At 58.2% G+C, this 26,081-nt stretch overlaps 1 pseudogene; it reads right to left on the bottom strand.

Annotated features, from left to right (window-relative positions):
- Positions 1-449: 449 nt before the first annotated feature.
- Positions 450-26,081, bottom strand: LOC124078564 (probable RNA-binding protein 19; annotated as a pseudogene).

Below are 26,081 nucleotides of genomic sequence, written 5' to 3'. Positions count from 1 at the left end.
CCCCAATCCACTGGTTGCTGTCCCCTCCGCGTCTGGCTCCTGTGCTAGTAGGCGGCGTGGGAAGCAGGTGGTCTGCTGCCTTTCGGGTGGGCATCCTGTGAGGAGCCACTGAGCCCAGGGGTCCACTACCGGCTGGAAAGGATGACGCCCTGGGAGCTTGGATCAAGAGGCTGGTGTCTGGTGACCCAGCTCCGGGCAGAGCCTCAGCAGAGTTGCCTTGGGTCACCAGCGATGCTGACCTGCCTCCTGCAGCTGCTGGGTAGCCAGGGGGACACTGGCTCGCCCCCCTCCCACCCGAGGAAGGATGTTTTGACTTTTCCGAGGTCACAGGAGATGAATCAAGGCAGCCAGAAGATGACCTCTGAACCCCACAGTGCTGACCCATGAGAACAGCCCAGCCAGCGGCGGCCCTGCCCAGGCGGCCACGACCCTCCCGCGGCAGAGCTCACCTGAAGAGCTCGCGGATCTCCCTGCGGTCAGCCTGGAAGGGGATTTTCCGCACCAGGATCTTGGACGAGGTCTGCTTCGGGGAAGCTGCTTCTTCCGGGCAGAGGTCAGGGCTGGCCTGGAGAGGAGGGGAGGGTACAGGTCACCTTGGCCAACCCTCCAGCTTTCTCCTGGGCCTCGTCCTGGGGAAGTTGGCCACCATGTTGGAAGGACAATCGAGCCGTCCAGGGCAGAAGCCCCAGGTGAGGGCCTGGGCCCATCCATGGCCCTGTGTGCACCCCCTCAGAGGCCGAGTCCTGATTGCTAGTGGGCCTTCCAGGGGCTGCGACCCAGGTGGCACCTACTGCAGCTCCAAAGGAGACCTGAGCCAGAACCCAGCAGGGCTGCCGAGCTCCGACCACAGAACCTGCTACTGCAGAAGCTGCGGGTCCCAGGGTGTCCATCACGCAGCAAGGGATGACCAGTGCACTTCGCCATCCGCCACGCGTGCCAAACGACTCCAGGCCAGACACAGGACTCGGGGCACCCCCACTGCAGGAGGTCCTAGCAGCAGCGTCCCCAGGATGCAAATCCCATAAGCAAACGCCACCCAGGGCCGAAAGCGTCTGGGGAGCAGGGCTCAACACAGCTTAGAATAAAATGATGTGAACATCGGCCAGGCTGCAGCAGCTGGCGAGGCTGCCTCGGGCTGGCCCTGGGGACAAGGCACTGGGAAGAGGCCGCCACTGAGCTGTGAGCAAGGCGCATGCTGGAGGCTCCACCCCCAGGTGTCACATTGTACTCTACAGGCCAAGTCCCCTACCCAGGTCACCTGTCCCTGGATAAGAACCTGAGGCTCTGGGCTCCAGGTCTGGGCTCCAGGTCTGGGCTCCCAAGTCCCCCTCAGGAACCCTGCGACCCTCCTGGGCCCCAACCCAACCCTCCTCTGGCTAAGGAGGCCCAGCACAGGCGTCCCATACCCGACCAACTTGCTGGAAATCACCAAATAAATGCCTTCCCCCAGCTCCAGACTGCTGGCAGCAGTAGGTTTTACACTGGAGGCAGGTGGGTGACACTGATGATAATGGCAAGCAGGGGCACATGACACGTGCCACCTCCATCAGGAGCCACAGAGTGCGCTGGCTCACTGGGACGTGTGCCCAGGACGCCCAGGAGCAGACCTCGCCCTCCGGACACCTGGGTCGCTGGGCCAACGCGTCTGCCTCCACCTGCCACCTGCTGAACTGCTGAGGCCTCTGGCACCGCTGTGCAGCCCGAGGAAGGCTGCCCCAGAGCCCAGAAGGGCGAGGGCCACAGCCTCCAGAGAGGTTTGGCCAACCTCCAGCGGCGCGTAATCCCCGGGGTTCAAAGAAGGTGCATGAAACATCCCCCAAGTCATCAGCACTGCCCCAGCTCAGCAGGGAGCAGGTGTGGCGAAGACCCCCAACCCCAATCAGGAAGAACCCTAGAGGGCGGGGGGGCAGGTGGAAGGGACATGGGACGTGGAAGGGCTGAGACACCCTCGGGAGGCCAGCTCCAGGGACAGAAAGAACAGGGGCGTCATGGGAAAGGGGAGGCACTGAAGACTCACTTGGTGGCTCCTTCTGAGATCCGCACATCCACCTTGTGGCTGTCCACGATGTGACCCTGGAGAGGAGACAGCACAGCTCATCCCCTGTCCTCACTGTTCACCGTGTCCTTGCGTGTCCCCAAAGCAGGGCCGTGGCTAGAGGGTGGGAGACCGCCTGCTCCCTGGCAAAGGGGTGGGGATGGCAGGCACAGAGGGGCCTCCCCAAAATGGCTCAGCAGCTGGCGGCCACAGAGACCCAGGCTCATGATGTCCCCTGCGCCGTGTGGCAGCACTGACCTTACAGCACTCAAGGGCATAGGGCCTGTGGGCTCACTGTGTCCACAGCCCTGAGAACCCAGTCCCAGCACCGTGGTCCTCAGTGAGGGAGCTGCAGTCACTGCCAGTGAGGGCGGCTCCCCAGGGGGTGGCAGAGATCCCAGGCCATGTGCTCTGCGGCCACAGCTCCCTCCTCCTGCCAAGGGTTCCATTTACCCCAGGACTTGGGCCCAGGCGGTAGCACAGGATGTGGATCTGTCCAAACTCTCTCAGCCCCTTCCACCACCTTTGTTGCCCCCACCCTGGTCCAGGCTACAGAGCTCTGGTGACCACAGGGTTGCCTATTCCCCTTCTTCTCATCCCATCTCCACACAGTAGCTGGAGACCGTCCTAGAGGATAAATGAGACCCTTCCCTGTGTGCTCCAAACCCACCAGAGTCTTGCTCAGCCTTCAGGTTGGATTCCAGTCCTTTAAGAGGGCCTGTGAACCTAGTCCTGAACACCTCTCACCTCACCTGACCCCACCACACACTCTGCCTACTCTAACCTCAGAGTCCATGCCACAGGCCCTTTGCACTTGCTGTTCTCGGCTCCTATACAGCTTTCCCTCCAGGTCTCTGTGCAGTTGACTTCATGTCAGTAGGGTCAGGTCAACCATCTGCTCCTCAGAGAGGCCCCCTTTGCCCACATGACCTTAGGTAGCCCCACTTCTCAAGTTATTTTTATCCAAGCCTTTTGTGTGTGGTGCTGGGAATGGAACCCAGGGCCTTGTGCATGCGAGGCAAGCACTCTACCAACTGAGCATGTCCCCAGCCCCCGTATCCAAGCTTTTCTCATGATCTGGGCTTTTGTTTGTTCACCCCAGAAAGAGGAAGGTCTCTCCAGGCCTAGCCCGGTGCCTGTCAGAAACCAGGCCCACAGGGAAGGAGTGTGAGTGGAATAGATGAAGGACAGTGACCCTGGAGGGTGAGGGGCTCTTCATTCTCTTGGGCGTGGTCCCTGGAGAACCCGGAAGGATGGGCCAGCAGGACGTGAGCGCCCGCGATACCCCAGCAGAAGAGGCCAACAGCCCCTGCCACCTGCCGAGGCCCGCCCCAGACCTCAGCTCTGAGCCCCACTTACCTGCAGCTGTTTGAGGGCTCTCTGGGCTTGCTCCGGCTTCTGGTACTCCACAAATCCAAATCCCATGGAAAGCAGCACCCCTGAAAGAGGGGGAGCCCCCAGCCAGTGGGGCACAGAGTGAGCCCAGGACCTCCACTCCCCCCCCCATGGCTCCTCTCCAGGCCCACCTTCTGACTAGCCCTCTCGCTGAGCCCGCCACCTGAGGCTCAGGACTGTTAATTAACCGATGATTGACATGAGGATTAACTTCATCATGGAATCCCGCCTTCGGGAGGGAGCGGGACTGACAGGGATGACCACCTCGGTGACCAGGGGGCCCTCCACCAGGACAGCCCCTCCATACCTAGTGCACAGGATAAGCCCACACGCTGTCGGGCACCCAGGGCTGCCTCCTGGTGGGGATTCCGGACCCTCCCATCTGGCTCCAGGTCTCAGATAGAAAGTCCCCCTGGGGAGGGCCAAGAGCCATGACTCCACCTGGCTCCCCACTCCTCCGAGGTGGGAGGGCAGGAGCACCAGCAGCCCATCCCAGGGGGGTCTGCTTCTCTGACTCTGTGTGTGTGTGTGTGTGTGTCCTTTAAAAGGTGTGTGGGGATGGAACCCAGGACAGGCCTACACAGGAAAGCCCCCTGTGGGCACAGAGACACCATCACAGCCAGGGAGGGCTGGACAGGCCGCCCCTCCCCACCCAGCCCTCAGAAGGAGCCACTGCTGCCAATGCCTAGCCTTGGGCTTCTGGCTTCCAGAACCCTAAGGCAGGCTGTCTTTGCTGATGAAGGACCCAGGCGTGGCCCTCCGCTCCAGCAGCCTGAGCAGTCGGAGGCAAGGGACTCTAACTTCTATGCCACAGAAGTGTCTGCTAAAACTCTCGGTGGCTGCCCACCAAGCCACAGTCCAAACCTCTGCCGGGCACAGAAGCCACTTCTCAACGGGAGTCTGCCTCCCTTTGCAGGGCACCTCCCGCCTCAGCCTCTGCCACCAGGCTGCTTGGCCTCCTTGCCTCCAGGCCCCAGTCTGACTTGGAGACCGCAGTCCTACCATGGCCCTCCTGCTACAGCCTCCTGCCCTGAAGCCACCAGCTCATATGTCCCCCTGCTATTGCAGGTGCCTGGGGACAGGGATGGCACCTCCTCTGGTCTACTGTCCTGGGTGCCCACTACCTGGTGGCCCAGGGCCTATTGGGAATGAAGGAGCAGCAGTCACTACGGCCACACACACAGGCACCCAGGAAAGTATTGAGCTGACTCACACTGCACCACACCAATTCTGCACCCAATTCTGCACCCACCAATTCTGCAAGGCCAAGGGCTTCTGGACAGGACTGCATGGCTGTGAAAATGACAAAGGACCATCCCTGCTCATGCTCTGAAGACTCAGGGCTGGACAACATGTGGTCAGAGGACAACTGCGTCTGGACAAGGTCCAGGGCTGACGGAGGGGCCAGGGGGCCTATGCCTGCCCCACTACCTACTAGCCATGGAGGTGCAGTATTACTGATGTGGTAGAATGTTCTAGAAGTTCTACATCGGGGTCATTTCCCTTGGAACTGAGGGGAAAGCCCACAATCCATCCTTTTTGCTACGCCTGAGGATTTCCTGGGTGCCAAGGCGTGGGAACAAGGGAGGCCTTGGGTGCTCATGGGTGCTGATGGGTGCTGCTGCTGCCTATCATTCACACAGCTCAGGACCACCTGAGGGCCAACAAAGGCTCTGACTCAGAGCCTGGGTCAGGGACCTCTCCAACAGCACAGCAGGGGCCTCCAGCAGAGGAAGGGCTGTTCTGCATAAGCCTGCCACCCCCAAGGTGTGGACTCTCCAGAACCACATCCTTCCACAAGAACAGGGTACCTGCTGTGTTCTTCTTCCTGGAGATGGAGCAGTTCCTCATGGCCCCCACTTTGGAGAACACCTGGAAAGAGGAACATGCAGCCCCTACACTCCCAGGTGGTACCTGCGCAGGCGCAGCTCCTTATGGGCTGTGCGCCCACCGCAGGAACGGGGAGCAGGGGGCATGCAGACTGCCATCAGGTGCTGCTCCCAGTGCGCTGGCCTGTGCCAGGCCCCCACGCCACCCACCCATCCCGATGGCACATTCAGATGGGTGGCTGAGGGCCTGGGGACCTCGGCTGCCAGCCAGGCTCTGAGCCATCACATAGCCCTGCCCAACACTGTCTTCCCAAGTTTGCCATGTGGAGACCTGGGTCGCTCTGAGGGGTGAGTGATGGTCAGTCCCCCAGGCCTCCCGAGGTGGCAGCTAGGCTGGTTCTTGCTCCACTTATAGAAGGAAGAAATGGGGCATGGAGCCGTTGAGGGGTTCGCTGCAGAAGCCGGGTGTCAGTCTGGACACATGGAGCCTACTGACCCCAGGCCTGACCTCACTGCCCTCTGTGCTTAAAGCCAAAATAATTAAAAAACAACAAACAAACAACAACAACAACAACAACAAAAACCCTCTAAGTCACATCCCACCCTGTATTTCCCTTTCCCTTCTGTCTCCCTGGGGCCTGGCTGGGGACAGCTCCAAGTGGCTCTGTCTGCATGTTGAGGACCAAAGACAGGAGGCGCTCAGTACCGTCCACCAAGTGAGCGACGGGGAGCAGGAGGAGTGGGGACCCCAACCCACACACTCGCAGCAGGCAGGTGCATCAAGCATGGGGCCCTGTACTGCAGGGTCTCACTGTCCCAGTCAGACCTTCAAACCACCCAACGGGAAGCTTCTATTCATGTCTCATGACCTAGGCACAGACAGGCTACAGGACTCACCCACTGGCAGGAGTGAGGCCAGGATCCAGACCTGAGAGGACTGACCCCAATCACGGCTCTACACTCAGGTGCTGGGACAGGAGTCCTGTGCGCTGGGTGTGCTTCTAATGAGCTGTGTGACCTCAGGACAGTGAAGCAGCCTCTCTGAAGCTCAGTTCAGTCTCCAATCTGAACTAGATGGTCCTGGCTGGGCCTTCAGCTCCAGGGCCTTTACTCCTGAGGATGCTCTTGAGCTGCTGTTTGTGCATCACTGAGAAACGCTGATCCCTGATGTCCCACACCACCCCAGGAGTGACCGTGACACCACAAGGACCACAGCTGGCCCTAGAGACTCAAGGCCACCTGCCTGAGACACTGCTAGCTGCACCTCTAGAGGCCAAGCCAGGCGTGGATATCGGTGGCTGAGAGGTGGACTGTGGCACACAGGCAGATCCAGGGCTCGGGCTTCATTACAATCAGGCACGGAATGTGCATGCTGCCCCCTCCAGGCTCCCTCGGCTGCCGGCAGGGCTGTTATCAGTCACCAGCAGCTTTCCAGGACCGCCCCAACCCGGAGCTCTTTATCTGGAGGCGCGGGTCTTGGTGGTGGCGAGATAACACGGCCGCCCCCCTGGAGACCAGAACAGAGAGCAGAGATGCCAGAGCTGCCCTCCTGCCCCGCCCAGCCCAAGACATGGCACCTGGTCCCCCTCCTGTCATCCTGGGGAAGATGACATCTGGAACAACAGGCAGAGAGTGGGGTGGGGAGATGCAGGGGAGAGGGCACAGCTCAGGGGACCAGGACGGGGGCTTGTGTAGGCAACATGGTCAGAAGAGAAAGACGGGCTCAGGGCGCTGACCCAGGAGGTGACGTGAGGCCAGCGGGTGGACGTCGCACCACGTCCTGGAGCAGATCCAGGCTGAGGCCTCCTCTGTCAGCCAGTGAGCAGAAGCCAGCCCCTCCAAGTGGCTGGACACTGTCGGGACACTCCACACCCACCTGAGGACAGGGGACAGGACCTCAAAACCAACTGGGGGACCGGGGACAGAGGAGCATTCTGACAGGGTCCAGACACGGGTGCCAAGAAGCCATTGTTCATGCTCTAGAGCCCGTCTGCCATCAAGGCCTCCCTCTGACACTACCTGTGACCAGCCGAGAGATGCTGGGGACAGTCATGCCACGCCTGTCTTGGTCACCATGGGCAGCAGCCACCGGTTACAGACAGGTGTTCCCACCACGTGGGGGTGTCGGTGGCCAGTAGGCTGCATCTCCCGCGTCCTCAGGAGGGTGCGTGGGCACCACTCTCTCTGTCAGGGTCAGAAACAGCCTGAGAAGAGGCAGCCGGCCCAGTCCCAGAGCAGGGGCCGAGGACGGCACTGCCCACGTCACCAGCATGGCAGCCAGTTCCCCAGCAGTGGCTCCTGAGTGGAAGGACGTGGAGGGCAGGCCAGCAGGCAGGGAGCAGGTGCCACTCTGCCCTCTGTCACTCCCGGGGCCTGGCACTCCACAGGGTGCTGTGGTCAGCAAGGCAGATGCTGCTGTGGAGTGGACCCTCTGGTGGGAACAAACTCAGGCAGCAGCCAGCCGCGAGGGGCGGTCACCTCACGCAGCACAGACGGCCAGTCCTGAAGACCCACGGGGAGTGGACATGAGCCTCGGGCATGGCGGAAGGCCTGTGCTCAGAGAAGGCCGCAGAATCCAACCGACACTGGCTGACCAGAGACGACTCCTCCTCTACTTTTTTTTTTAAACTGTAAAACACTTTAATTTTTTGTAAATAAACGAGAACAAGGAGGGTGGTAAACAAGAGACAGTCTATTTTTAAGAGGAAAATCCTTATCCTAGTAAACTGAGCAACTGGAAGCCCTGTGTGGGGCGGGTGGGCAGAAGGTAAAATCTGAACATCTGGGTCAAACAACTCAGTCCTCAGAACCTCCCTCCAGGTGTCTATTCTAAGACGTGGTCGTGGTCTCCAGACTACGTGGTTCCATGGGAAGCTGCCTGTCTCCTAGGGGCAGCTGGGGGACGGGGAGGGACTCAGGTTTTGGCATCCTGACGGGCGAGGGCCAGGGCCAAGCCATGACCTGCAGTGTGCACCACAGTCCTGAAGGAAAACCTCATCCTGCCTCAAATGCCCCACTGTGAGGGGGAACCCAGGGGGCTGGCACCCCTGTGGCTGGGGACACACATTGGTCTTTCCTTTCCTGCCTGGGTACTCGCTGGACACCAGAGGGCGCTGAGCCACTTCAAGAACATGGCCCCCAGCCCCTCAGCCACCTATGGAGCTCTGGACTTTCATGGGCTCTTCTGGGTATGAAGAGATCTAGGTTTTCTTCCCTTAACCGTTAGCTGACAAACTAAAAATATGCTACATTACGTTGCACTCGTAATTCTTTTTTTTTAAGAGAGAGAGAGAGAATTTTAATATTTATTTTTTTTTTAGTTTTCGGCAGACACAACATCTTTCTTTGTATGTGGTGCTGAGAATCGAACCTGGGCCGCACCCATGCCAGGCGAGCACGCTACCACTTGAGCCACATCCCCAGCCCCTGGACTCGTAATTCTGATATCTTTTTTTTTTTTTTTTGGTACAAGGAACTGCAATCAGGGGTGCTTCACCACTGAGCCCCAGGCCAGCCCTATTCTGTATTGTATTTAGAGACAGGGTCTCACTGAGGCTGCCTTTGAACTCAGGATCCTCCTGCCTCAGCCTTCTGAGCTGCTGGGGTGACAGGCGTGGGCCTCATCACCCGGCTCTGATGCTGTTTTTCAGGGATGTTTTAACACTTGCATAATCAGAGACCGAGACCCGCTGGTCTGTGGATGAACAAAGCTGTAAAGCAGCGGTCTGCTGAACAGCTCTTGGCTCTCTGCCCACCCCTCGCCCGCCTGCCCAGGACATTAACCTGTTCTTGCCGGTTTCTGGCTCCACCATGTTCTCTCCCGCAGATGCTTCTTGGGTTCTTTCCCCTGAGGGGCTGTGCTGGAGAAGACGCCAACTGGAGCCCACTAGAGATACAGGGGGACATGGTGGAACTGTAGAGGCAAAGGTGCCAACACTGTGGGTCCCTGTCACGAGACACAGCTGTCATCCCAGGGTGGAGAAGATGGGTGCTCGGCAGGGCAGAGGAGCCAGGAGACGCGCAGCCCAGAACCCCAAGAGCTCTGGGTGCCTGAGGAAAACACTCGGGCCCAGGCTGAGAGGCAAAGGCCACGTCTCTGTCGCCTTGACCTGCGGTGGGTTCCAGGTGCCCTGGGTGCTTTCTCTAGTCAGAGGATGAAATGGGGACTGTGACAAGGGGAGGAACTGCTGGCACAGAGCAGCTCCAGGGCAAGTCAGCAAGTCGCAAAGCCAACAGCATTCCTGTTGCCTTTCAGAGGCGACTTGTGTGCCAGGGGTTTCTTAAAAAAGGTTGAGACAGCCACTGCTAATAGCTACCTCAGTAGAAGGCCCCTGGGTAGCTACAGGGCAGGATGGCAGGGAGACTTGTCAACTTACAGCCTTTGGGACTCTTTTCAAATTTCATACTGCATTCAAGCCTCAAAGATTACTTATGTCCAGGAAAAAAAAAAAAAAAAAAAAAAAACAAGCAGCCGGGCGCAGTGGCGCACACCTGTAATCCCAGCGGCTTGGGAAGCTGAGGCAGGAGGATAGCAAGTTTGAGGACAGCAAGTTCGAGGCCAGCCTCTGCAACTTGGTGAGGCCTTAAGCAACTTAGTGAGACCCTGTCTCAAAATAAAATATAAAAAAGGGCTGGAGACAAAGCTCAGTGGGTAAACACCCCTGGGTTCAATCCCTGGTATAAAAACAAACAAGAAAATGAAAAAAAAATGTGCTCGGGAGGGAATGGGAGCAGCCTGGGGGTCGGACAGTTGGCGGTGCCACTTAGGAGCTGTGTGGCTTCGGGTCACTGGGCCTCAATCGAGGCTGCTGACGGGAATGGTCAGTGAAGAAAACACTTGTCAGAGTCAAAGGGGAGGCTGCGCCTGGACAGTGCCTTTGCCATCATCCACTCTGGTGATGGGGACTCCTTCCCGAATAGGAAGGGGCGGCTGCAGTACAGGCACGGCTCCTGGCAGGGCCACCAGAGACTCAGCAGTCTCACGGGCCAAGTTCTCACCAAGCCCTGATGGTGCAGTGGGCAGGGCCCCAGCTGGGAACCCCCCAGGGCTGGAGGGGGCCAGGAAGGCCTGCCTGCGGGTGACTGGGGACCACGGCCTGCAAAGCACCAATGGGCCTGGCAGACAAATGACCTGTGGTGGGTGAAAGGTGTCTCCCCAAGAGATGACCATCTAGACCCCCAAGATCTATCAGTGCATCCCCTGAAAGTACCATCAAGACCCCGAGATGGTCCAGGGTTATCTGGGTGGGCAATAAACCCGGGAGAGGGATCTGGGACCAAGAAGAAGGCCACGTAAAGACAGGGCAGGGATGGGAGTGGCACAGGGAGCTGATGGACACCGGGAGCCCAGCAGTTGGCAAAGGCAGGACAGGTCCTCCCCAGAGCCCTTGGAAGCCCTGGCCACATCTTGCTCTTGGATACCTGCCTGCCTGCCAGCACTGCGACAGGTGCACTGTGTGGTCTTAGGCCACCTGGCTCACGGCCACCTGTCATGGAGCCCCAGAGGCCCCTGTGCTGCGGATACACACGTGTGCACACACGGACGGCCCTGCATGCAGGACCGGCCTCAGCTCACCACAGGCACAGACGGCGCCACAGCCAACCAGGGAGACCCAAGTCGAGGCAGGAAAGGAAGGCCGAGGACAGCCGGAGCTGGGCAGGGGCCGAGGGTGCTTTCTGCAGCGTCCTCAGGGAGGGTGGGGGTGCGGGACCAGCACCAAGATGGAGCCAGGCCGAGCCCGTGTGGGCAGTGGGCACACCAGCTCCTGGGCCCTCTCCCCGCAGCAGCTCCCAGCGGCCTACCTTGGAATAGGCCAGGTGTCGGAAAGCCTTGCGGGCCTCCAGGGGCTCCAGGAACTCCACGATCGCAGTGACGCCACCCTCACACAGCAGCACACAGCCCAGGCTCCCAAAATGGCCGAAGGTCTCCTGCAGCTCGGCCGCCAGGGTGCCTGCCGGGAGGTTCTTGGCCAGAATCACAGTCTTGCTTCGTTTTTCTGCCGCCTGCAGGGAGGAGAGGCCACGTGAGGGACGGCAGGAGGGCTCTTCAGCTGGACACTGGCACTGACCTGGTGGCCTCTAGTCAAGGTGTGCACCTGGGGGCTCAGTGGCCAGGCACATGGAGGACCGAAGAGGTGCCACCCGCTGGCTCCACAGCCAACAGGCAGCTCCGCTGAGGGCGAAGGCCCAGGGCACCCGGTGAGACCCCCGGGGGTCGAATCCCAGCCCCAGCTGAGTCACCAGATCCCGACAGTGACTGACCACAGCTCCGATGGACCTCCCAGGCGCCCTGCCGCTGGGCAGTAATCGAGATTGGCACCTCAGCATGGAGGGCTCTTCCTGGCACTGCGGACCACCTGTGGACACAGGCGTGGGAAGCAGAAGCAGCGAGGAGCCTGTGCCCCCAGGAGCAGCCCACCGCCCCCAGGAGCTGGCTGTCCCTGTCCTTGGGAGGGGCAACTCTGAAGTTGAGCACTCAGTTTGGATCCAGTAAGCCCAGGACCCACCCATACCCCAGCCTCCCCTGAGGCTGTCCCCAGCTTTGTATCAGCAGCAGTCGACTCCCCAGAGGTGGGGTCAGTGGGGCAGCAGGCACCCACCTGGCTGAAAGAGTCCAGGCTGACGCCATTGTCGATGAGGAAGCGCCGCACTTCTTGGACCAGCTGAGTCTCCCAGAGGGCCAGCGCACGGCCACAGTGTCCTTGGTCTCCTGTGGAGAGAGAAGAGGAGGCCGGGCCCATCAGGCAGGACCTAGCCAGTAGGGCAGGCCCAGTGTGGAGGGGATTCAGGGTGCTGTCGCCCACCCACACTGAGGTGGGGACCATGCTCTGGCACTACACCAGCTCTCTGCCCTCCACAGCCATGCATCCCCGCCCACCCTGGGGCTCTTCCCTTCCTGCAGTGGGCAGGTCTCTGTGAGGCTCCACTTGCACCCTGGGGCTTCTGCATACGCTGACCTTGACCCCATTACAGGCAGTCCTTGCTTCTGTCACCTCCCCACCCGCCCACTTTCCTGCCACAGCTCCCCCAAACCCTCCTCTCTTCCCCTGCCTCCTCTAGGTGGCACTACAAGGTGGGACCTCTGTCCTGGTGCTGCTGAGCCCCAGTGCTCAGACGGCATGGGCGGGGCCTGAGAGGCTGTGGCTGTCCCTCCAACTCAGGCCAGGCTGCCCTCCCCAGCCACAAGCCACCACAAGACCAGGCACCTGAAGTGTGGCATGTTCAGATCCAGGTCGTGCTACCCACAAAATACAGTGGATTGATGGAAAGAAGGGAAGAAACAGTGTGGCTTTTTACGTTGCTCACGTCAAATTGATGAGGCTCTAGACGTCAAGTTGAAGACCGCGTCTCGTTAAGACTAGTTTTGCCTGTTTCTTTGTACACACGTGGCCACTGGGACGCTCACAATTACACGCGGGGCCGGCCTTCTACCTCCAACGGTCATCGCTGACCCGAGTGCCGTGAGGGAGGGTAAAGGACAATGGAGAAAGCAGCTAATGGGCAGAACCAAGGGACGTCCTTTGCCAAGTGGCTGAAAAACACTCCAGGGTTTGCTTGAATCGACCACAGCAGAGGGCGGCCGTGGACAGCATTTGGAAGGAAGTCTGTGGACTCAACGCGCGCAAGACACTCTTGCTCACTCACATGGTCGAACACTTGCTCTTGGTGGCACTGTACTTCTGCATGATAGCATCGGCCACGGCATTGGGCCCCATGAACAGCGTGTTCCAGTTATGGGAGCTGAGGGCAGGGGCAGGCAGAATGGGTCAGGCAGGGACCAACAGAGGCCTCTCGCAGACACCAAAACTGCCAAGAGCCTCGCCGGCCTTCCCCGCCCCCCGCCAGCTCTCCTGTCCTGGGCAAGCTCCCGGCCTGCAGTGAAGCAAACCCAAGCCCTGACAAGTGTCGGCACCTGCTCTGTGCCAGGGACCCAGCCCTTGGTGACACCTCAGAACCTATGCTGGCACAGTCCCGCTCTCCCAATGTGCAGCGGGGACACTGAGGCCCTGAAGGCCCCACCTTACAGAGGGAAAGGGCCCAGGCGGCTGGGGAAAGGCTGGGGGGCGGGCAGCAGAGCTTAGATGGGCGCAGAGGCCACACAGGGCAGACAAGGACCTAGAGCTGCAGGCTTTGTCCTCGGACGCCTTCTTCTTGTAGGACGAGCCGGGGACGTCTGCATCCTCACTGGCTTCCTTCCTGATGGTGGACGGCAACACATGCAGCATCCTGCCCTGAGGGGACAGAGCAGGAGGTAAGCAGAGCCCCGCCCTCCATCATGTCCCCTTGTCATAAGCCAGCTGGACTCAGCAATGAGCCCTGATGGGAGATGGGGACGGCAGGCAGAAAGCCACGTGGTCACTCTCCGTCCAGCTGACGATGGGGGCACCCGACACAGCCAGGCCAAGGGGACTGTACCCTCTGGGAGCATCCCATGGCTCCCGACTCCCCCAGCAGACCCTGCACAGGAGACACTGTGAGCTGCACATGGCTGGGGCCAGTCGGGCCCAGTGTCCAGAAGATCAATATGCCATGAACAGATGGATGGAGGAACACTGGAGGTGGCCTTGCCCGGGCCTGGGCACACCGCACGGGGACACTGGGAGAGCAGCAGCTCAACCCACACACCTCAGCAAGCTCCCCTCTCACAGCATCTTCCCTTCAAGTAGCTCACTGGAGGTGACCACATGGCTGGCCACCATGGGTCCTGGGACCCAGAACGTGGACGTGCGCCTGCTCATACAGCCACCTGGCGTGGCCTTCTCTGTCGCCAGGCTCAGTGACTCGGTGCCCACAAGCCACCTCACCTGGAACACCTGTCCGTCCACGGCCACGTAGGCCTTCACCGCGTGCTCAGGGAACATGAAGGTGACAAAGGCAAAGCCCTTGGGCTTCCTGGTCAGGGTGTCAATGGGGTAGTGGATCTCCGACAGGGGACCTGAGGACAGGGGAGGCGTCAGCCTGCTGGAGCTGGAGCTGGGCCTGATCTCAGGGTGAGAAAGGGCCGGGCACTAAGGGGTCGGCCAGATGAACACAGAGCAGCTGTGCTGTGCTAGCCACCAGGCCCAAGGTCAAGGGCGTCATTTCATAGTCCCTCATGCCTACTAAATGGGGGAGGAGAGGCACCTGGCTCCATCCCGCTTCACGTGCAGCCTGCCCTGGGTCGGTCAACTCACCCACTCAGGCCTCCTCCTCTTGCCTGTGAATGGCACAACAGTCCCCAAGCAAAGGGTGGCCTTGAAGGTCCAAGAGTCTGCTGGGAGCCATTAGCCAAGTAGGTATGACAATTTCCTTGCCAGCGTACCCCATGTTGCAGTGACATTGCATGTAGATGACCTTGCTCAAGGACCAGGGCAGATTAGGGTGTTCCCGGTTTAGGATAATCGGGTTTAGGGCGTTCCAGGTTTAAGATTATTCCTGCTGGGAATAGGGCATATCCTGCTGCCCAAGTTCCCCGTGAGTTCTCACGGGATTCAGACAGTATATTTTTTGGGAGACAGAAGCCCAGTGGAGTTGGATTTGGGCAGAGAACGTGGATTTCCCCAGAACGTGTTTGTAGATGGCTGGTGTGAGTTCTGGAATAAAGAGTTGCTGTTTGAATCTACAAGCTGTGTGGTGGCTCGCGATTGTGTGCCCAGCCAGACTGCGGCATTTGTGCCCAGCCAGACTGTGGCAACAGTCAGTGGGTGGCTACTACCCAGCACCGGCTACACTTAGTGCTGCAGAAGTGTTTGTGACTCTGTCCTACTCAGAGGACACTGTCTGCAGTGGACACTCTGAACACCAGGGTGTGACCACGTCCCATATGTGGGTCTTCCTCTTCCCAAATGGGCACTTGGAGCCTATGGACAATCCCCCTCCTGTCCTGCGCAGCACTGTTGTGTGGCCAGGGCACCAGCCTGTGTGGGAGGATCTGGGGAGCAGGACACCATGGCCAGACCTTCAGGTCCCATGTGGGACCTCCATGGACGTCACGCTGTCTCTGATGCTCCACGTCCAGGTCAGCCTCCCAAGAGACAGGGGCTCGGGCAGCACTTCCAGATGGTGCCCCGTGAGTCAGCCCTCCCCACAGACTCTGCCCCGTGTGGCCGAGCGCGACCACAGGCCTGCAAGTTCCCAGTCTAAGAAGTAACAACTGAGGCAAGAACAAAGGGCCCTGGCTGTGGCCTCCTCTCTGAAGCTCATTTGGATGGAAGACGAGAAAGGACAGCCTTCCCAGGCAGAGGAGCACTGCGGGCACTAGGGGCTGTGCGGCCGCTGGATCAGGCTGACCCCACCTGGCCACCCTTTGGAGGAGCACTCAGCACCCACCTGGCATTGCGGGTGAAGGCGCAAAAACCAGGCCCCTTCTGCCTCCCTCCCAGCCTCACCCCTTCCCTGACCATGTTCTGCAGAGAAGAAATGCTCACGATGGCCGCTGTGACACAGCCCAGCACTGGAGGGTCACCTCCATACCACCCTGCCTGCAGCTCCAGAGGCCATGACTACACAGCAACAAGCAGGTGCGGAGGCCTCCACAGCCTCAACCTCACTGGGCCTCAACCCGTGAAGCTGCCAAGCAGCACCCCATCTACACCACCACAATCTCCCCCAGCCTCCCCCACCAGCCCACACAAGCAAAAGCCTCCACTGCCTCCGGCTGCCTGCGGCCCTCCCTGCACTGGCCAGCGGGCCTTTCTAAACCCAAGGCTGTCCTAAGCCCTGAGCCTCCACTGGGCCCAGGCTCCCCCACTTACTGCAGCCCCAGGGCCCGGCCCAGCTTCTGCCCCCACACTTCCACAGGTGCTGGCTCTCTCCAGTGCCAAGGCCTCCAAGATGTTGTCCCTGAGCCCCAACAAGGCAGGTACCTTCCTCCTGGCTCTCTGCCTGGTCTCTGAGGCGCCATGAACCGGTGGCCCCGCCACCAGGACCAACACCAACAGCTGCACTCTGAGTGTGCCCAGTGCTCACACCATCCAGGGCTGACCCTGACCCCTCCCTAACTGCACGACAGGTCTGACCCCTTATGCAGACGAGGAAAGGAGGCTGAGTTCCTGTCCCAGGTCACAGGGCTCCTAAGTGGCTGGCTGGGCTGTGAACCTGGGCAGGGGCTCTGTCCCCCGCCCCTCACACTGCCCTCTGCTGAGCTCCAGGAAATGGCTGCCTGAACCATCATCCTGGTGAGCTGGGCGGGAGAGCAGGGGAGGGACGAGACGCGACACAGCAAGGGCACTGGACCACCCCAACGCAGGAGCACCTTTCTCCTTGGGTGCCAGCTCGGCCAGACCTGACCACTCTGCCCAGGTGGCCTCTTCCTGTCAAGACACTCCCAACCCCAGGGTCCAGACACCCAGTGGCCACAGAGCCTTAGTATGGTTCTCTGAGATGTGGCTATTCTGCCACTGGTCTCCTACCGCTTTCTGGCCTAGCTGGCCACTGGGCTGGGCAGATGCCCACCTCTCCCAGATCCACCTTCCTTCCAGCCCTGCTCACTGCCTCCAGGCAGCCAGACCCAGGTCTCCAAGGCCAGGGGAGGAGGCTCACAGCCCGGAGCGGACACCTGGGGAGATGTGGTCTGGGGCAACACCACACATGCGCAGAGAGGTAGAGCACTGCCCGCCCACAGAGCCGCCCATGGACTTAGCCCAGCAAACCCAGACCTGCGGGCATCTACCTGAACAGAACAGGGGAACCTACTAGAACAGTGGAGGAGAAAATTCTGACACTATATACCAGGCTGCCAGAGGCAAGGATGACAGAGATCCGTGTCTTGACTAATTAGCCACATCCACAGAACTGAGGATCCCAACAAGGAGAAAGGACAAGGCTGCCTTGGGACCTCCCCAAACATGTGGCCAGCCCTCCCCCGCACATCCACCCAGCTCCAGGCCTTACCTGTGTTGTTCCCATGCACATTTCCCACTATTCGAATGGCCACTGGTTTCAGGGGCACCAGGAATTCAAGAACATTGTTCTGCAAGGACAAGTTTTGCCCCTTATCAGTCCCCCAAGAAACCATGCAATCCGATAAAGAGATAAGGAGTAAAGTGTTGGATCAGAAAAGATAACCAAGTGATCATGGTTTTTCTCCTTCCTTTAAGTCACACTCATCTCTCCTCCACCATAAAGTAAGAAAAACTGGGAAATAAAAACTGAAGAAGAAACGAATAATGTAATTATAAAATAGTAATATTAGCAGCAGCAATTTAAGGCATTACATCTGGTCTTTTGTTCCTAAGGAGTTGTTTTTTTGTTTCTTGTTTTCTTAAATACTTAGGGTTAAAGCTGGCTTTTCTTACTTGTCTATAAAGCACGGATATTTGTCTATGTTAATCACAGTGACAAACCTAAAGTTCCACTGTAGGGAGGCCTCCGACCTTCTTAACTACTCCCTTCTCTGGACATGTGTGAGATTTAAACACATTTTTAAAAATATGTGAACATTCAGGGTATAAAATTATAACAAATACTAAAAAGTACAAATCAGGAAACCAAATTGGTTCCTAATTCCTAGGCCAGCTCACTCTTCCTGGCTCCTTCTGCAAAACAAAAGCCGCAGATCCATTTCCCAACTGGGTACTGGGGTAAGCCCTTGAGGCCCTGCCCTGACGTGGCTTGTCCTACAAGGTGACAGAAGGACAGAAGGACACATCCAGGTGCTCCAGGTCAGTGGAATAAGCCCATCCAAGTTCTGAGCTTTCGCATTACTGCATCCAAGTTTGCAATTACCAGATTCTTTCCAAATTTTCCCCTTCCCAGAGGAAAGCCAGCATGGTGGGTCACACACAAAGCTAGGTTCCTCTGGGGATGAAGCCATGTCCTGCTCCACACCTGGGCTTTTCTACTGACTGCGGCACCTTGGGGGTCTTCCCTGTCATCATGTTCTTTTCTGTGATACATCATCTTACACCATTTTCACGTGTCCCCGTGAGTTAACCCAGGTTTAACCTGGCACTGGTATCATTTGGGCTAGTGACTCTTTGTTGTGGGGTCTGTCCTGTGTCTGGCAGGGCTTACACAGCACACCTCACCTGGTCTCTGTTCACTAGAGGCCAGCAGCCCCCCACAGATGTTACCATCAAGAGCACCTCTGACCAAGGCCAGATGTTGTGCAGGGGTAGACCACTCCCCTCCAAAACTACGGACACACCACTTCCCCAGAAATGGAGCTTCAGGGTTGATTTGGGTTTTTGTTCTTATCAATGACTGCAAAACAACACGTTGAGTTATAAATAATAACAGGAAGGCTGCAAGAACGTTCCCGCATCCAGGCTCTGGTGTGCCGGGATTCACCTGGGGGCAAAGCCCTGGCCAGGCACCAGCTCCGCAAAGGCCTGGATCTCCATAATGTTGCCGGGCAGCTCAACGCGGCCCTCTAAAAGGCAAGAAAATGTTTACTGCCAAACATGAACGATGCGTACCATTTTGGCAAGTGAAAAATGTGAACTCCAGTTTTGATTTTGTTTTTTGATAATCATGACAGAATCCAAACATGTGCACTGGCCACCTGAGTTCTTGTTCTTTGAAAACCTTCTGATCTTTGTGTTGTTTTTCTGTTGGGTCATAAATCCTTCATAAAATTCTCTCTGTAAATTAGAGACACCAGACTCCTGCCTCTGTTAGGCTATGAACCACTGTGACTTCACCACAGCTGCTGGCTTCCAGAGCTTTGGGCTGGTAGGTAGTTAATTAACCCATTTTTTTTTCTTTTTTCCCACGAAACTTTACAAATTGCTTAGAAAGAAACTTTTTCAGCTCAAATCCTTGATGTATCTGAAACTGATTTTATCAGGAGGAGTAGGGCAGGGGTTCATTTTTTCTTCACAAAAAGTTAACTAGGCCGGGCACAGTGGCGCAGGCCAGTAATCCCAGTGGCTCTGGAGGCTGAGGTAGGAGGATCACAAGTTCAAAGCCAGCCTGAGTGACTTACTGAGACCCTGTCTCAAAACATAAAAAGGGATGAGGATGTGGCTCAGTGGTTACATGCCTTGGGGTTCAATATTGGTACCCCCGCCTACAAAAAAAATCTGACCCTAATCACAAGGAATTGCTTCAGTATTTCTTTTTTTTTTTTTATTGTGGGTTGTTCAAAACATTACAAATTTCTTGACATATCATATTCCACACTTTGATTCAAGTGGGTTATGAACTCCCACCTTCACCCCATACACAGATTGCAGATTCACATCAGTTACACATCCATTGATTTACAAATTGCCATACTAGTGTCTGTTGTGCTCTGCTGCCTTTCCCATCCTCCACCCTCCCCCCTCCCCACCTCTCCCCTCCCCTCCTCTCCTCTCTCTCTACCCCCTCCACTGTATAACCCTGAGGTATTTCTAACAGCACAAAATTGTAAGTAGCTCCCACGTCCACTTTAAGAGATCAGGAAAGTGTATCAAAGCATCTCCTGAGTAAGGAAGACTACATAACAAGGCAGTGGTGGGCAGCAAGCGTGTTCCTGCTGCAGGGATGCTGCAAACCAAAATGGGAGTGTCAGTGCACAGAAAAAACATCTAAGAAGGCTTGTCCCCAAAGTGGTTGCCACTGAGTGGGACACAGGAATGCTGAGCAGGGTTGCTCACTGTGCCAAGGACAATTGGAACCTCCAGCTCTGGTCCTTAGACCTGCAGTAACTGTATTGCACCCTGGCACCCACCTGGCTACACCCCAGCTTGCAGGTCAGTGTGGACGGTAACCCACGTGGTCATCCCAGTTGTAGGTGACTTTCAGGTTCTAGTCACGTAGCTGTGTACTTTAGAATTTCCTGTAGTGAACTTCTCTGACCATCACAGGAGGGAAATGAAGACAGGGTCCTTTGCTGGCGCAGACCTAGAGCCGGATAGCTGCAGCCCATGCTCCGTCTGGCCTGCGGCCTGTTTCTGCAGCAATACCTACGCCCTAACCTGTGTCCGAGACGGCTGCCCCTATGGGAGCAGAGTGAGGGCTCCCAACAGAGACCACACTGACCACTTGGCCTTCCCCTGGCCCAAGCTCCCCTAGCGTTTTTTTTTTGTTGTTGTTGTTGTTGGTGTTGTTGTTTTTAGCTCTAGGCAGCCATCTTGTTTCCTTCCTTGAGGATGCCCAAGATGTCATCTGTCAGCCCTCTGGGCCTCCAATTCCTTCTCACTGGACCCTAATGGCCTCAGGCAACAGAAGCTCCCCACCCACCCTAGTCTGCGCCCACAGGTGATCTTCCTGTCCTCAGAGCACCTACCTCTGTGACACTGAACAGGGCTCCCTGTAGCTTCACGGTGTGGCCTGTGGTGGGTTCCTTCTGGTTTGCTGGTTTCTCTGTCTGAACAAAGAGAAACGACCACAATGGATTCCCTGGGGCAGCGGTGGCAGGGGACAGACTGGGACATGGCAGCTCTAGGAGTGGAGGCTATGGGGTAGCACGAGAGTGCCGCATCTGTGCCCGCCACGGGCTCAGGGTCCAGGCAGAGGTGGAGGTGGCGGCTGCGGGGTCTCCATTTGCCTCTGAGGGCTGTAGCCAGGACTCAGGGCACCATGGCCCAGCGAGCAGTGCCCCAGGCCATCAAAGGCCAGGGGAGATGGGAGGAGCCCCTGGGCCAAGACCTTGCTACCACTGATGTCTGCGAGGATGTCCCTTCCAGATGGAGAGAGGCCTGTGGGGCTGCAGCACCCTCGGGCCCAGCAGTCACACTGGGTCAGAGCTGAGAGCTGAACCCCTCATCCTCTGACCTCCCTGGACAGGGACAGGGTGGGCATCAGAAAGGAGGGCGGAGAAGAGCAAGGGGAAGAGGAGGCGGCAGATGGAGCCCCTTCCTCTTGTTGGAGCTACCAACCAAGGAACTGGGACGCATGCCCTGGACAGGACTCCAGGTGGGAGTCGCGTCCACCTTTACAATCTCAACTTCATAGCCTGGCAGACCCGGGCCTGGGGCCTGACCTGTCACTTCCCTTCTCTGGGCCTCAGTTTTCTTACCTATATAATGGAGGTAGGAGAACGCCTGCCGAGCGACTGTGACAGCATCCAGTTATAGCAGGCTTGTCCATCAACGAGGAGCCCACCCACACCTGCCTGCCTTGTGACTGAACACCAAGTAACCCAGCCGTCACCACCTCACTCGTGCCCAGAGCCCCGGCAGGCCACCCCTCCCGTGTAGCAGGCAATGAGCCCAGAGGATCAGGGAGTGCATGGCGGGTTGCTGGGCTCTCCTCCGCCTCACACCCCCAGCTGTGGGGCCACACCCAGACAGGCACACAATCCCCGCTGTCCCTCCTGCAGGCACGTACCTGGGCTCAGGGCTCCTGCGGCCTCCCCCTCCCAGGCAGGGTCCCTGGGCTCCCTTGCTCTGGCTGGTCGGGGGCAGCAGGGGACTCCTCTTCCTTGCTGCCTCTGTCACAGTTTACAGCTTCGTCCTCACTTTCCTCCTCCTCTGAGGAAGAGGACTCGGCTGCCACCATCTTGGATTCAGGTACTCCATGTCTGACAGCCCCCGCTGGGCAGCTGCCTTAGCTTCCAGGCCTTGCTCTGCTGAGAGGGCAGGGGGCGGGGAGGAGGTCACCCTCCTGAGCAGCCAGAGACTTGGGCAGCACAGGGCTGGAAACCTGGGGGGTAGCTTGAGGCCACACTCACCCCAATCAGAGCCCTGGTGCCCAGCGGCCCAATAAACCCTCTGATGGGCACCGCGAGAGGGCGAAGCTCCCGCGCCACACACACAGCTCCATGGCTCCCTGCTGCCTGCCAGGCTCTCCTCTGGATGGCCCCTCCCAGTCATCAGTTACCTTCCCAATTGTGTCAAGTACACTAAGGGGCTTCACTTGCCACAGAAAGCACTTACACAGCAGAACCATTTCTACAGTGAACCCTTTACGGCACCCACCCATCATCTCATAGGGCCACCCACATAACCCCAGTGGGAGCCACGCTCGATCTTCTACTTAGGCAGCAAACACCCCAAACATTAGGACCTCACCCCAGCCCAGCTCCAGTGCTGGGCCCGTGGCTAACTCACCTGCGGGAAGCACGCAGGTGTGAACGGCTTACAGGGGACACCTGGTGATATGCTGGCTCTTGAGGGGTGCTACAGAGACAGCCAGGAGGGAGGAGTGTGCCTGCTCGGCTGTCATGACTGTCCTTCTAGCCTCACACCCCCACCCGTGAGTTCTGGATGCTGAGGATGGAGCCCCAGCCCCTCCGCTCCAGGCCTGTGTGAGCTCCTTGGGCCCCACCCTCCCTGCCCCAGTGCCCAGAGCCAGTCTGCCCTGCAGTCGCGCGCTCCCCTGTTCTGAGCCCCTGTGATGCTGTGCCCTGGTCTGTGACCCCCTCTGCCCCCAGCTACGTGTCCCACCTCGTCCCACAAATCCTCCAGATTGCAGCTTAGCACAGAAACCCTGCCAGGTGCACAGGTGACACTACGTTCACATCCTCTGCCCTCAGCCAGCCTGACCAACCCCCAACCAGACCTGCCATCCCATACTGCAGCCAGTCACTGGCCACCAGCTGCCCCAGCACGCTGAGCCTGAGAGGACAAAGGCTCACCCACCCTGCAAGGCCTTCCCTGGCAGCTCCCTCCCAAGCTCTCCTGCTTCCTCTCCATAGCGGCTGTGACATCATCACGCGTCCCTGGGTGCTCATCTGTTTACTGCTCTCCTCTCACCACAATGACAGCTGACAGCGCCATGGGGCAGGATTCCTGTATATGGCTCAGCACTACATCCCCAGAGCCCAGCATGCAGCATGCAATCGGTGAACACTGCCGACTGGCAAGCACGTGACCAGGACTAGTCATGGCAGACCTGTCTGCAGGTGACCTCATCCCCCCACTAGAAAGCTCCCGAGCCATGTGTGGACAGCCCCAGGCCTGGTGTCTGAGGGAGGGGCAGCCAGTGCCTGCCAGCACGTGTTGGTGGGCCACAGGGCTGCAGCTGAGAGACACAGGTGCAAAGGCACAGCGCCCAAGCCTCACCTCCCAGCTCCTCCTCGGCGGCCTCCTCCTCACACTCCTGCCCAGAATCAGAGTCAAAGTTCAGGTAGTCACTGGTCGGCTTGCTCTTCCCTTTTGGGGGCTCAATGTCCAGGGCACCCAAGTGGCCACCTGTGTCCGCTTCTGGTGAACTGACAGGAATTCCTGGAACTTGGTGTCTTCCTTCAGCTGGGGGCACCAGAGGCGGGCAGCAGGGACACAGAAGAGGCAGAGGAGACTCACAGGGGCTCGGTGTTGTGAACTCCCGGCAAGGCGAGCATCCTCCCCATCTCTGGTGGACCCCGAGTCCACAGGGACATGGCAGGACACTCGAGGTGTGGGCTCTGCTTTCTGGACCAGCCTGCACCCCTCCGACCGGCTACCCCCGCCCTCTCGGTCAACAGGACAGACTCACCTGCTCCAGTTCACATGGGGCCTTTTTCTCCTTATCATCCTAAAAACAGAGGCAGAGGATGAGGGCCACACGGGAGGGGGAATACAGATGGAACTGCAGACCCCTCCAGAGCCACCGCCTGCCCACACAGGCCTGGTGCTGGCACGGTCACCTGCATACCTTCTTAATTTCCGGGGGGACAGAGCCTTGTGAGGGCTGCTCGGGCTGCCTTGGTCTCTGGGCATGTTTGCTCCAGGCTGGGGCTTTGTCAGATCCCCAAAGGACTTGCAGAATTCCACCTGCATGAGAAAGGGCGATTGTCACACCTGCTGTGACAGCCACAATCCTGAGGGTCCTGCCCTTTGGCACCTGGGAACCTGGGCTTTTCAGACAGGCAGCTGCCACTAGTAGAGTGGAAGCAGAGGAGTACCACCTCGCCTTGGCTTTGTCCTCCGTGACATCACTACACTAGCTACCATCTACTGGGGAGCTCCACGCAGCACCCGAGTGCTCCATGAGGACTGTGGACACCCTGAGTCTCCTGACAGCGGGCAGTGAAGCCACAGCTCTCCCCAATTCAAGACCAGAAAACTGGAGCACAGAGATGTGAAGCAACTTGCCCCAGGTGACCCAGGCCCTCAGGGACAGAGACTAGGGACTCAGGAGCATCCATGCCAAATGGTGGCTCTAAGGACAAAATGAGATGATGTAGGCCAGTGATTAGCAAGGGCGGGTGCAGGAGACACCTGAAAGGCCAAGGTTCTTGTCAGAGATTAAAATGCACACACACAGACAGCAGTGACAAAGATGAAGCCCTTTACTGCAAGCTGGTGCTAGCTTATATAGAAAGTGAGAGTCAGTTATCTTAAACCAGGAAGCTCCCGGGGCCAATCATAGTAAAGGTCAGGTCATCACCTAAGGTGCACGCAAGTTTGCCCTGCATAAGATTCATGGGGGGCACGAGCTGTCCACGATCACGGAAGATGGGAGGGCCAATTAGAAGGTTTTCAAAACAACTTGTTATCCACCCACTGGCAATTTGGCCTCTGCGATGTTCCTTTAGGGGCTCCTTATCTGAAAGCCTGGGGAGTTCTAGCCGCCCACTGGCAATTTGCCCTCCACCAGGTCTGAAAGGCCTGGGGAGTTCTCAGGGAGACTCCCAACAATGCCCGTGCTCCTGGGATCACCAGTGACCGTGAGGCAAACTCCGCTGGTCTGGGAGAACCTCCCAGGTAACAGGAGACAGGGTGGCCCCGGGGCCAGGAGTGTGCTGAGGATGAAGCCTGAGCCAGACCTCTCCAGACCAAAGCCTCCAACGCACTCTCAGAGGTGACCCTGGTGAGGGCCGGTCCTGCTGGGAGCCAGGAGTGACAACTCCCAGACAGGTAAGGATGCCCTGGTCACCCACCACCCTCCACAAAGAAAGAGCCTGCCATTTGGTCACATCCTGGCTGCGTGGACTTCCACAGCAGTCCCTTAAGTCTATGATGAAGGTCAAAAGGCTGTGACTCCAACTCCTGTCACCAAAGATGAACCACCACGCCTGGTGACCCCGCAGGCCACCACGCCCACACCACACAGAGCGAGAGGTGAGGCTGTCTCTTGCCTAGGCTCTATGCTGCTCCATCTTGGATTTTCCCTTCTCAGCAAAGGGCTGGAGATGTTTTATCATGTCAATGAACACCTGTGGGTGACCCTTGTGGGACCTCCTCCTCCAAGAAACTTTCCTGACCCCTCCCTCGCCAGGGTGGGTCCTGCTCAGTTGTCCCAGGGTCCCTGACCCAGTGACCACTCTGAACTCAGCAACTGCGTCTGCCAGTGCTCCTGAGGATAGGGACCACCGGTGGGTCCTGAGCGCCTGCTGTTGGGCAGTGAAGGACACACACCTGTGGCTCAAGTGCCCTCCTGGCCAGCAGCACAGGTGCCACCGAGGCTCCAGAAGGCCTGTTCTTCTGCGTGACTCCCGCACTGAGCCAGAGCCCATGGCGGGCCCAGCAGCAGTCTGACTGGCTCCTGGGAGAGTCTTACACAGAGAAGAGCGGGAACCACTGAGGAAGGCCAAAGGCCTCAGGGCCTAAAAAGGACAGCCTTGGGACCCAAGTGTCGCTGACAGGTGGAGCGGTGGGTGACACTCTGGACAGGCAGGCAGGGCCCACTCACTGTGATCCGGGACGTGTCGATAAAGCTCTTGTTGAAGTGGTTCAGTGCAGCCTGGGCCTCCTCCTCGGACTTGAAGCCAATGAAGCCAAAGTTGCGGAACTTGCCATCTTTGGTGAACTTGAGGCTGCAGTCAGTCAGTGCGCCAAAGGCGGTGAAGAGCTGCCTGAACCCCTCCTCCTTCATCTGGAACAGAAGGTGGGAGGAGCTGGCAAGTCCTTCAGCAAAGGGACAAATGGCTAGAAACCCGGGGCTCCAGGACTCTAGGGGCAATCAGAGACAAGGAGGTGGCAGTGTGCTGTGCCAGTCAGGCCAGGTCCATGAAAGAATGAACAAGGCTCGTTGTTGGAAAAAATGCCCGT

This window comes from Marmota monax, unplaced genomic scaffold (assembly GCF_021218885.2).
Source record: "Marmota monax isolate L192 unplaced genomic scaffold, Marmota_monax_Labrador192_F-V1.1 WCK01_AAM20220418_F8-fsc01781, whole genome shotgun sequence".
In the NCBI taxonomy this organism is placed as follows: Eukaryota; Metazoa; Chordata; class Mammalia; order Rodentia; family Sciuridae; genus Marmota; species Marmota monax.
This window is presented reverse-complemented; position numbering and strand designations above follow the sequence as displayed.